The 12,171-nt window shown below is 41.1% G+C and overlaps 1 non-coding gene across 1 annotated transcript; it reads left to right on the top strand.

Moving 5' to 3' along the window:
- The first annotated feature begins 1,965 nt into the window (after nucleotides 1-1,965).
- LOC129692097 (small nucleolar RNA SNORA48) lies at nucleotides 1,966-2,105 on the top strand. The gene has a single exon (XR_008722625.1). It is a non-coding gene; the product is annotated as a small nucleolar RNA SNORA48 (small nucleolar RNA).
- The last annotated feature ends 10,066 nt before the right edge of the window (nucleotides 2,106-12,171 follow it).

Raw genomic sequence — 12,171 nt, 5'->3', positions numbered from 1 at the left:
AAAGAGTGTTACGTGAGGGTCATGTGAGGCCCATGGCTGCTAGAAAAAGCAGAGTTTCAGTTTAAATTGGAGGTGGAAAAAGGATCACTCTGGCAGGCTAGCCTTTCTGAACTCTTATCTTCAAATGGCTGGGGAGGCCCACCTATGTTTGAAAAGATATGGTGTATTTGGTAAATTGGCTCAGACGTCAATCTCACTGAGAATACTCCTCACAGATGCATTAAGAATATGTCACCGAATGTCTGAGCACTCATGGCCCAGATAAGATCACGTTTCAACTGATCATCATACTCGATGACTATGCAGAAGGTCTGGAAACTCATCTTGATAGACAGCTGCCACACCATGAGGAGAACAGGTTTGAAATGGAGTCACTGGCTACACATTCAGTCCGAACGATCTTGTAACATTTGTGGTGTCATACTGGGGAGCCCCTCACGCTTGCCTGTGGGGAGGGGATGACTGTTGCATCACAAAGGGGAGATGGAGGAGAGAGCAGAGGCTCATGACATTGCAGCTTCTCAGCCAGATGGGAGGGGCAGTGGTGCCAGCCTGAGCCTATCTGCAGGCTTGCACTCTCATGGCTCCACCCAAGGAACACTTGTCTCTGAGAGATACTCAGGCTCAGAAGAAGCCCAAAACAGAGTTCCAAGGAGTGAGGGAAGTTACAGGACCACATGTTCCTCTGAAAAATTTCATGCCCTCTGCCCTCTGCGATGGTACTAAGACTGTAAAACCTGACAGTGTGTGGGATAGCCAGATTTGCCAGGTCAATGATAGCTCTGTTTGTTCCATAACAGGGTAAAAATCTTGGATTTTTCCTTTAGACTCTGTAATTTAGAGGAAAATCCTATTCCTGTGCTGAGGCTACTGGAGCAAAGCACAACCGAATGGCTAATGCTGCAGAACCTTTATTCTGGAGGCTCAGGGTCTGAGATCTACTTCTCAGCAGCATTGTTTCCTGCTGAGGACTGAGGGAGAATGGGTTCCCTTCTAGCGTTTGCAAGCAGGAGTTAGTTACTGCTTGGCTTTGGCTGCATTTCTGTACCAATTGCGCCATTTGCACAGTGAGCAAAAATAAATAAAATAAATAACCACGGAATATTTATTTTTTACTAATTTCTTCTCCATGGTATATATGAAACCCTTCTTTATGTCTGTTTTCTTATTTCTCCCCTTCTTTTTCTCTTTTTTTTCCTCCACAACCTCTACGAAGTATTTTCGTTCAAATCGGTGGCCATGACAGGTAACAGAAACAAGAGCCTCCTAATTCTTTCAACTTGTCTGGACTTGGTGTTACCTGAAGCACAGGAGCTACAGCTTAGATATGATGTGTTGAAGATGTGGTCTCCAGGTGATGGCACTGTTGGGAAGCAGAACTTTTAGGAAGCTTAAACAAAAGTTGGAGTGCTTGGGATTTCCTCGTCTTTCTGTTGTAGTTTGAACGCAAAATATTATCCATAGGTTACTGTGTTTTAAAGAGTTGGTTCCAAGCTAGTGCCACGGTAGGAGGACCTTCGAGAGCTAGAGCCTGGCTGAAGGATGTAGGGGAGTAGATGAGGCAGGGCTTGGAGCATGTGGATGGACTCTGCTTCCTGGCCCTTGAGGATGTGACGAGTCCTAGTCATATGCTTGCTCTCTTTGCCATGAACACCACTAACCTTCCCTCTGACAAGGGACTGTACCCACTTAAACTGAGAGACAAAATAAATCGTTCCTCTCTTAAGTTGCTTCCTTTGTGTTGTTTGAGAATATGTTGTCGAAAGAAACAGCTCTCATATCAAAGAAATGAGAGACATGGTTTATTCTGGAGCCCAATGTAAGTGACTGTGACCTGGGAACTTATATGCAGGTCTCCCAGAACATAATGTTCCAGTGTGGAAGCATCTTCATGGAATTTTTATAGTAACACAACAGAGAAAGTTATAAATCACGGCATTTTAAAAGCACATTGGTGGACACCCCTACCCTTGGCAATAGACAAAGAAACACTTTTTGCTGTTGTTCTTATGTCAGTCAGAGGCAGAGCAGATGGTGGGCCTTTGTTCATCCTGTCTTGATGCCTGGCTTGGTGGCCAAAGCTGTCTCATGCCTAGGACTCATAAAAATCAAATCCAGGCCGTGCAGCAGAAGGAAGGCAGACACAGAGGTTTGCAGATGTCCATGTGACCCACAGACCTACTCTCCAATGCATGGCACAGGCTGGCCATAGACACCTACTTGCTGTCATGCCGCTCAGCAATGATGGAGGATTATCACCCAGGGGCCTGACAGCTGTGTGGCCAGCCTGCAGAGGGAGCCACCACAGTGTGTGAGTATGTGGTGATCAGATGGGGAAGAAAAAGTGGAGCAGCTTGAGCAGTAGGAAGAGAGATGGAAATGGAGACTCAGGGTGGAAGAGAGTAGCCTGCTGTGAGTGGCCAGCCCGGCCACCTGGAGCCATAGTGAGGTTCCAGCCGAAGCTGCCACTGAGGTTTAGGTCTGATTCCATGGCTATGCAGTGGCAGAGGTCAGTGTTGATGTCCATGATGAACATGATTGGGGCCACATCTCTCCCTGGATGTGGTGCTCTGAAAAGCTGGGCCCATCTCTCACGAGCAGCAGCACTTGGTAGAGTGTGCCCTGCACATTACCTGGACAGCAGTTCTGACCCCGGTGGCAGGGGCTCAGGTGAACCATCCCTGAGGCCGAGAGCAGGGGAGAGCTGGCCCTGTCACTGCTGTGGGGAGGCACAGGTCATGCCCCAGCCCCTTGCCACCTTCAGCAGTCAGGAAATCTCCCACAAGGTCATGGGCTCCAGAGAGCTAGTTCTGCCTCTCACCATCTGCAGCAGTCAGGAGAAGTGGTCTTGGGGTCATGAGAATGGGTGAGCTGGTTCTGCCCCTTACTGGCTGTAGCATTTGAAGAGGGGGGAGAGGTCCTGCACCTTACCTGGGCAGAATAGTAGTGCTGGCCCTGGTGGAGGGCATGTGGATGAGCCAGCCTGGAGGACAGAGTGAGGAAGAAAATCAGCAGTGTGAAGAGGCAGATAACAGAACGGGACAAAGTCTGTGCCAACTCTACATTTCCTGGGAGATTAATATATAGAATCTCTAAAGAATTAGATAGATCAAACTCCAAAAATAACCATTCAACCAATAAATGGGTTAATGAGCTTAATGGACAAATTTTCAAAATAAAAAATGCAAATGGTCAATAAATATTTGGAAACATGTCTAAGATTTCCAGTTCTCAGAAAAATGCAAAGTAATGTTTTTCTGAGGTCCTATCTCACCTCAGGCAGAATAGCTATCCTTCGAGAAAATGACAACAAATGCTGACAAGGATGTGGAGAAAGAGGAAAACAGAATGAGAATCCCTAAGAAAAGAACAGAACAAGCCTAAGAATAGAGCTACCGTATGATTCATCAACATCACTGGAAGGATTCTACGTCAGCACAGAGATACTTGCACACGTACATTTATTGCTGAACTCTCACAATAGTGAGAACTAGAGGCCCCTCAGTACAGGAATGGGTGAAGAAAATATGGTGCCTACACACAATGGGTTCTTATTCAGTTTTAAAGAAGAATGAAATTATATCTGTAAGAAAATGAATGGATTGATGGTAATCATTATCATCGGTCACACAAGTCACACTCAGTAAAAGAAACGCATGTGTTCTTTCATAGGTTGAGGCCACTTGGGTTACAAAGCAAGAACATGTTTCAATAAACAAACAAACAAACAAACAAACAAACAAAAAACCCAAACCATAAAAGCATATAAAATAGGGAAGAAATAGTGAAAAGACAAAGATGGCTTAAAGAAACTTGTTATTTTCAAAATAGGCTTTAATAATCATATTCATAATTATAAAGCAAAAATCCTTGATACAACAAAATATAAGCAAGAAATTAAACTACACTGCTGGAGAAAGGGGATATAACTATAGGGAGAATGAAAAGAACCACAGCAAAATTAGTAAATAAGTAACAAAATCACAGTAGAAAATCTTTGCAATAGTTTACTTTAAATACAAATGGGTCAAATTATTCAATAAAAAGGCATAGAGTGACTGACTAATTGCATAAAACCCAACCCTTTACTATACAATGTTTATTCACTACGGCTGGATGTGGTGGCACATGCTGTCTTTAAATCTCATAACTTATGAAGTACAGGCAGGAGGATCTCTGTGAGTTCAAGGCCAGCTTCATCTTCATAGCCAGTTCCAGGCCAGCCAGATCTTCAAGGATCCATGTAAATAGACTCTAAATGATAATAGGAACATTCCTATTTACCTTAAATAAAAATAGATTTTTAAATCAAACCTAATAAAAAGAAATAAGGAATTTTGTTGTATAATAATAAAAAGAATACTAGCTTTAAATGTGCGCCCCATATCAGGGTGCCTACATATATGAAATAAATATTAGCGAACCTAATGGAAGAAATTTATTCTAATACAGAAACAGTAGAGGACTTTAAACTCAATTTTCAGCAATAGACAGATCACTCAGAATGAAAGTTTAAAATAAACAGCAGAATTAAACTTCACCCTAGGGGCTGGAGAGATGGCTCAGAGGTTAAGAGTACTGGCTGTTCTTCCAAAGATCCTGAGTTCAATTCCCAGCAACCACATGGTGACTCATAAGCATCTATAATGATTTCTGGTGCCCTCTTCTGGTGTATAGGCACACATGTAGACAGAACACTGTGTAAATAATAAAGAGATAAATCTTTAAAAAAATAAATAAGCTTCACCCTAGACCACATAGACCTAACAGATAGCTATAGACCTTTTCATCTAGTGGCTTCAGAGTAGATAGTCTCCTGAGTGGCACTGAGTCTCCTGTTTTCCATAAGAGGGCAGGCCACAAAAATGTCTCAACATGTTTTTCACAAAGCTAAAATGTATTGAATACCTTTTCTGATAACAATGCAATGAAAGTAGAAATCAGTAATGAGAAAAGCTTCAGAAACTATATAAATACATGGGAATTAAACAATGAGAATCAGTAAAAGGAAGTTTTTCTTTTCCCTCCAAAATAAACAGGATTAAGAGAAAAAAGAAGATTAGAAATTAGATATGAAAAATGAAGCCTAGAAACAGAAAGGATCTTCAGAGAGTTTCTGATGGCCACAAACCAAATTTGATAACCCAAAGGCAATGAACACATCTGGGGATGAATACATCTTACACTGAAGCAGGACGAAACAAACCTGAGCACACGGTGAGCAGGAATATTGAATCAGAAACATAAATCTTCTCACACACCTAAAGCCTAATATTTCCAAGATGCTCATCATCTTTACGTCTTGTTTTGCTTAAAATGAAGGAAATTAACTCAGACTAATTCCATATATATATGTAATATATTTATATATATTTTTATATATATTATATATATATAATATTATGTACAAGGTTATAATGATAGTAGCACTGACAATAGTGGTATTGTGGTGAGTGACAACGCCCAACTTTTTGGAACACTTTCTATATGAATTTTCTAGAATCTCTGTCTGAGCTACTCGATTTCCATGTGCAATTCTGCACTCTTGCAGGGCAGGAGGAGGCATTCTCCTTAAGCTGCACCTGCTTGGAATCCTCCTTAGTGCCGCTTCCTATTTTTTCTTTCTTTTTAAAAATTTTTTATTATTTTTATTTTTTATATTAATTCTAGTTTATTCACTTCGTATCCCAGCTGTCGCTCCCACCCACACTCCCTCATTCTTAAACGTGTTTAGATTACTATTTCCTCATTTGTCAGTGTTACCTCTTGAGATCAAGTGGTTCCTTTTAAAGATGCTTTCATAGTTCTAACCATTTGGTTGCTCCCAAGAAGCAGTGTACACTAAGTGGATATGGTTCAAGAGGATTGTATTTGTAAATAAGAAATACACAATAGCCTGTGAGAGACGTAGAGGGATGCATACAAAGCACACCTGAAGCCATTAGTAAGAGATACAATAAAAACAATTTATCAACCACATCAGATAATAGAGAGAAACTGTGTAGCCCCCTCTTCCTTATTCTCTCAAGGAAATGACAACTTAGATGGAGCTGTCCTCCAAATGATGGCCACACAGGGTCTGGAGTTAATTAACTGTAGGATTGGTTTGTGCCATGTTACACAAAGGACACAGGTCAAAGATTTGTAAAGTAATAAACAATTTATTCTTGTTTGTTTCTGTTTTGTTGGTTTTGATCCAAGGTTTCATATAGTCTGGGTTGGCCTTGGACTCTCTATATACCTGAAACTAGCAATGAACTTCTGGTCCTCCTGCCTCTACCTCCCAGTTGCTGAGATTTCAAGTGTGAGCCACCATACCCAGCTCTTTCCATACTACTTTTGACTCTATATTCAACCTAATCACTGAAGAATAAATTGTTTTCATTTCTTTTAAAAATTATTCTAAGGATGGCAGAGAGGTGGGGATGAACTGGGAGAAGTAGAGGGAAGGAAACTGTAGATTATACTGTGCGAGAAAAGAATCTATACTTAATAAAAGGGGAGAAATCATTCTAAATGTAATCTTATTCATTGTGTAATCTGTGTTCTATATATAGCCATTTTGTCTTTTCTTTTTAATAACGAGATAATTTTAAACAAAATGAAAAAGATCAGCCTGGCAGTGGTGGTAGAGGCAGGAGGATCTCTGGGTTCAAGGCCAGCCTGGTCTACAGAGTGAATTCCAGGACAGCCAAGGCTACACAGAGAAACCATGTCTTGAAAAACAAAACAAAACAAAACAAAACACAAAAAAGAAATTAAGATGTACAATAGAACTACATTATTTTAAGAATTTAAAGGTAGAGTTAATCTGTTTGTCTTACACAATAGGAAATGGTTTTCTTTCTCCTCAGTGACAGCACAACTCCTGAAAGAGCAGAGAAAAATCCTTTATGTATTTCTCATCAAGTTGCTGACAGTTGAATCACAATTTTAATTTCATTTTAAACAGGCTTATTGGTTTGTATAGGGCACGTTTTAAACAGTAGCCCTGACAGTCTGAAATCGGCTGTGTCACCACTGGACTGAATTCTTCCAGTAGTCTATTTATTCTCTGCTTGACTGTTTTGCTGAGGCAAGGCAGAAGTGCAAAGACAAGCCCGGCTGAGTATCAATATTGAAACCAGTTCAGTCAGAACCTTGGCATAACTCCTGCAATCACCCCATCCTAGGCTCTATGCATGCATGTGAGGGAGGCATGCACATGGAATGCCTCTGGCAAAAGAGAGAGGCCACCCAGAGCATGGTGCAAGAGCCTGTGCCCTTCACTCCCTCTGGGTTGGCACAGTCCTTTGGAGGGTTCACCATGCTCTCCAGTAAACCGGTGATGTCGGAAACAGGAAATGGTGCCGTGTTCTCTTCAGGGTATGCCAGTAACACATGCTATCTATACAGCTCTGGAAGACCTTAGGTTTGTCCTCCCTTCCTCCCTCCCTCTTTGTGTATGTGTGTTCACACATGTGTGCAATGGAGGCCAGAGGCACCATTCTACTTTATTTTTTTTTGAGACAGCATCTCTCACAGACCTGGAAGTTGCCAAGTAGGTAGGCTGATTGGCCAGTGAGTCCCAGAGACCTGCCTGTCTCAGCTTCCCCAGTTCTGGGGTTACAAGTACGTGCCTCCCATGCCCACCTTTTGGAAAGTGGGTTCTGGGGTACGAACTCAGGTCTTTATGCTTGCAAGGTAAGTGTTTTAGCAACTCGGCTTCCTTAACCTTAGTTCATAATCTTAAAAACAGACAAATGATTAGATCCTAGCTTCTGTTAAGTACATTCTGATGTTTTGGTGAACTACACTGCAAGTTCACCAAAGGGTTCAAGGCCTAGAACCCTTGATTTTAGGAACACGCAACCCAGTTCTACCAACTTCACATATGGAAAGGCATGCCATAAGGACTTTGTCATTAACAATCACTGCTTTGGGGATAATTTCTGTGGGTTGAAACACTTGTTGGTAGTTTGTTTTTACTCTTTCTTGCTCTGGTTTCAAGGACATACGAGGCCCAGGCTAACCTCCTGCTGTGTGTCTGAGGGTGAGCTTCAACTTTTGATCTTCCTCCTCTATTTCCCAAGTGCTGTGAGTATGGGAGCATACCACCACACCACACCTGGCTTCAAGTTATTTTAAAAATCCAGTCTGACAGAGGAAAGTGTATTTTGGACTTACACTGACCAACATTAGGCATTAGGCACATGTGACTCAGTCAGCACTGGAACATGGTTAATTTGGGATGCACCTGAACTAATTTTTAAAAGTAGAAGGTTTCATTAATTTTTGAGTGGATAGAGTGAGTTAAAAGGTTCGTAATTATGCACAAAATTTCACTTCAACTCATTCCTTTAACTTTAGTTTTAGACAAACTAGCGGCTCATGTTATCTTTCTTTTGTGCTGAATAGCTGCGGAATTTCCTACGACAAGAAGATGATTTTCAAATAAAGGCATAGACAACTGCGCTAGATAGACGTCTCAAGATCTTGCAAATACGTTCAAAGGTATTTGAGTGAGGAAAATGTGCTCATGAAAAAAAGTGTTTCTTTCAGTTTCCCTTTGTGCTACAGTAGTTGGTGTCCTGTTCTCCACCTGGCAAGCTCCTGAATAATATGTGAAGAAGACGATAGAGAAAAAAAAAATTTTTATTTCAGAGTCACCCTTTACAATAAGCGACAAGGAATGTAGAAACGTTAGTGTTCTCACTCTGCATAGCACGGTGCCATCCTTGCTATTTCAAAGCCTTTTTTATTTAGTTCTGAGATTCCGCTCCCAGGAGAATAACTAGCAGATGAGCATTCTGAAAACGTACAAGTAATTACATGAATAATTATTCAGCCGAACAGGAGAAATATGTATCCACACATTTACCATAAGTGTGCTTAAGTTAGGCAAGCCCATCTGCAGGAGATAATTGATAGCGGCTTTTCCAGAGGACTCACTTGTTTGGTTTTGATGAAATTGACCAACATCTGGCATTTTTGCAGTGTTAGAAAAGGTTGAAATTTGCAGCTGTGAAAGAAATATCTATCTATCTATCTATCTATCTATCTATCTATCTATCTATCTATCTATCTATCTTCTATCTGTATCTGTTTATAGTGTTTCTTGCCTTTATTCCACTTTAATTTTTTTCGTTTTTATTGAAAATAGATTCTTTTCTCATATACTCTATCTTGATTACAGTTTCCTTCTCTTTACTCCTTCCAGTTCCTCCCCACTGCCCCTACTCTCTGGATCAACTCTCTTTCTGTCTCTCATTAGAAAAGAATAGGCTTCTAGGAGATAACTACCAAACACAACAACATAAAATATAATAAGATAAAACCATCGTATTGAGCCTGGGCAGGGAACTCCAACAGAAGAAAAAGAGCCCTGTGAACAGGCACAAGAATCAGAGACCCACTCATTCACACACTCAGGAATCCCATAAAAATCCTTAGCTGAAATCTATAATATACATTCAGAGGACCTGGTGCAGACCAGGGTAGGTCATGTGCTTCGGCTTCAGTCATGGGACCCTTGCTTACTTGACTCACAAGGCCTTATTTTCTTGGTGTCCTCTGTCCCTTCTGGCTCTTTCCACATCCTCTTCTGAGCAATGAGGAGAGGGATTTGATGGAGAAGTGCTATGCAGATCTATGCTTTCGGGCTCTCTCTGCATAATGTCTGGCTGTGGGTCTCTGTATCTGTATTTGTCTGCTGGAGGACAAAGCTTCTCTAATGATGACTGCATAAAAACATTGATCTATGAGTGTAGCAGGGTATCATTAGGAATAATTTTATTGATACCATTTTCCCTTCCTTCCTTCCTTCCTTCCTTCCTTCCTTCCTTCCTTCCTTCCTTCCTTCCTTCCTTCCTTCTTTCTAATAAGATCAATAGTGTTTGGGTTTACCCTAGGTCTCTGGACTATCTAATCTCTGGTTCTTGGTCACCCAAGCAACAGTGGACCTTAGCTTAAATCTGACATTGGTTGTCTACCACAAATTCTGTGCCACCATTGCTCTAGGATTATCTTGCAGGCAGGACAGATTGTAGATCAAAGCTTTTGTGGCTCGGCTGGTGTTTATGTTTCTTCTTGGGTAACACTCTAGTGTAGGTGGGAAGGCTCTAAGTAGGCACCAGTTAGGCATTTCCATGTTCAGTGAGTCTTGTGGATGTTGTCCTCTGCAATGGGGTCCCATTGGCAGTTTTCGAAGGGCGACATTGTCTTGGCAACAGCCTCAATTGTAAGAGACTTTAACTTAAGAATTATTTTGGCAGGGAGGCAGAGGCAGGCAGATCACTGTGAGCTCAAGGCCAGCCTGATATACAGAGTGATTTCCAGGACAGCCAAGGTTACACAGAGAAACCCTGTCTCAAACAAACAAACAAACAAACAAACAAACAATACAAAACAAAAAAATGCAACAACAACAAAAGAATTATTTTGGATAATTCTTTGCTTATGTATTAAGTTAATTGTGAACTCAGTCTTGTAAAATTATTAACCTGGTCACTCCTAACTTCCCTGTTTAACCTTGTCACCCACTTATTTTACTAAGAATAATGTACCAGCATCATGCTTTCTTAAAATTCGATTTTTCAATAAATGTTTACCTACTTCTTACATGCAAGAGCTACTTCAAGTAGTAAGGTTAGCCAAAAAGGGGCTTAGATATGAGCTCAGTCCACAGAATGCTTGCCTTGCAAGCATAAGAAATCAAGTTCAAGCTGTAAAACCTACTTAAAGAAGCTGGTTGTGGTAGCATGTGCTTGAAATCATTGTTCTGGAAAAGCAGCGACAGGTGGGGCCTTGTGGCTCACTGGACAGCCAGCCTAGCTTGCTCAGTAGTCTCCACAGCCTTGTCTCAAAAACCAAGGTGGATGTCTCCATAAAAATGACCCCAGAGGTTGCTCTCTGGCATCCCTGTGTACGTGTATAGTCATGTGTTCACACACACACACACACACACACACACACACACACACACACACACCCAAAGACCTGTTCCATGGTGCTGTGTGACAGTCTAGTGGAAGAGCCTGAGGGAGTGTGGAAGATGGATCAGGCAGAGGAGAGGGAGTAAACCTCCCCGCCAACAGAGGAAGTGGCTCAGGAACTTGTCATGGGAATGTATGATGAGATGCGTAAATAAGTGAGAAAGAAGAGGCTCATTTCCACCACCACCACACAAAGAAAGCTAACCAAGGTAAAGAGACATGAAAGAACTTGATAGGTGATAATGGTAGAGCATATATGTGTGCCTGTGTGTCTGTGTAAATAAACTAGAATAGAATAGAATAGAATAGAATAGAATAGAATAGAATAGAATAGAATAGAATAGAATAGAATAGAATAGAATAGAATAGAATAGAATAGAATAGAATAGACAAACACACAGAGATCCACCTGTGTCTGCTTCCCTAATGCTGGGATTAAAAGTGTGCACCACAATGTCCAGCTTCAACTTTGTATCTTTCTTTCTCTTCTCGTATCCAAGTTGAGGCAGCGCAGTCACTCTCATGCCCCCTCATCCTAGGTTACTGAAGTAGCCTGGTCTCCTGCTGCCTTAGCCTTCCCTCTCATCCATCAGTGGGCAGCACAGTTGCCAGAGTAATTCTGGAAAAAAAAATTACTCAAAGGGTTAATCTTTTAAGGTACACAACAGAGCACTTGTAAATAAAATAATAGGACACAGGATTTATTTGTAAAGACCAGAGTACAAATGATTGGTATTGGAGAGAAAATCTCCTCTCCATTTTTATTCCTCTTTTTCATCACTCTCTCTTTTCTCTTCCTTTTTTTCTTCTCCTTCGTTTTTGTTTCCACACTGTCCTTTTCCATTTTTCTTTTTTGCTTCTCTGTTATCTGCTTTTGTCTTTTCATTTCTTCTTTTAATATCTTCTTCTTTTGTCCCCTGTTCTGTTGTTATTTTTGTTTTTTCTCCTTTACTTTCTTTTCATAAAACTCAATCACTTTTCCAGCCTGGATTTAGCGTATTCAGGCATAAGTGGTAAGTCGATCGGTTGTCCCTTCCTCTAGCTCAGGTCATGTGACACTTGATTCATACATGTTTGGGCTTAAAGAAAAAAAATGAAAAACAAAACAAAACAACTTTGCCTCCTTCTGTCCTCACACTTTTTTCCTGTCCTTCTGTCTTCCTTTATTTCCTCCTTCCTTCTCTTTGTCAGTCTCTCT

The sequence above is a fragment of the Psammomys obesus genome, unplaced genomic scaffold (genome assembly GCF_907164565.1).
Source record: "Psammomys obesus unplaced genomic scaffold, mPsaObe1.curated_primary_1811, whole genome shotgun sequence".
Lineage (NCBI taxonomy): Eukaryota > Metazoa > Chordata > Mammalia > Rodentia > Muridae > Psammomys > Psammomys obesus.
The sequence above is the reverse complement of the archived record's forward strand: the minus strand, read 5'-3'. Positions and strand labels throughout refer to the sequence as shown.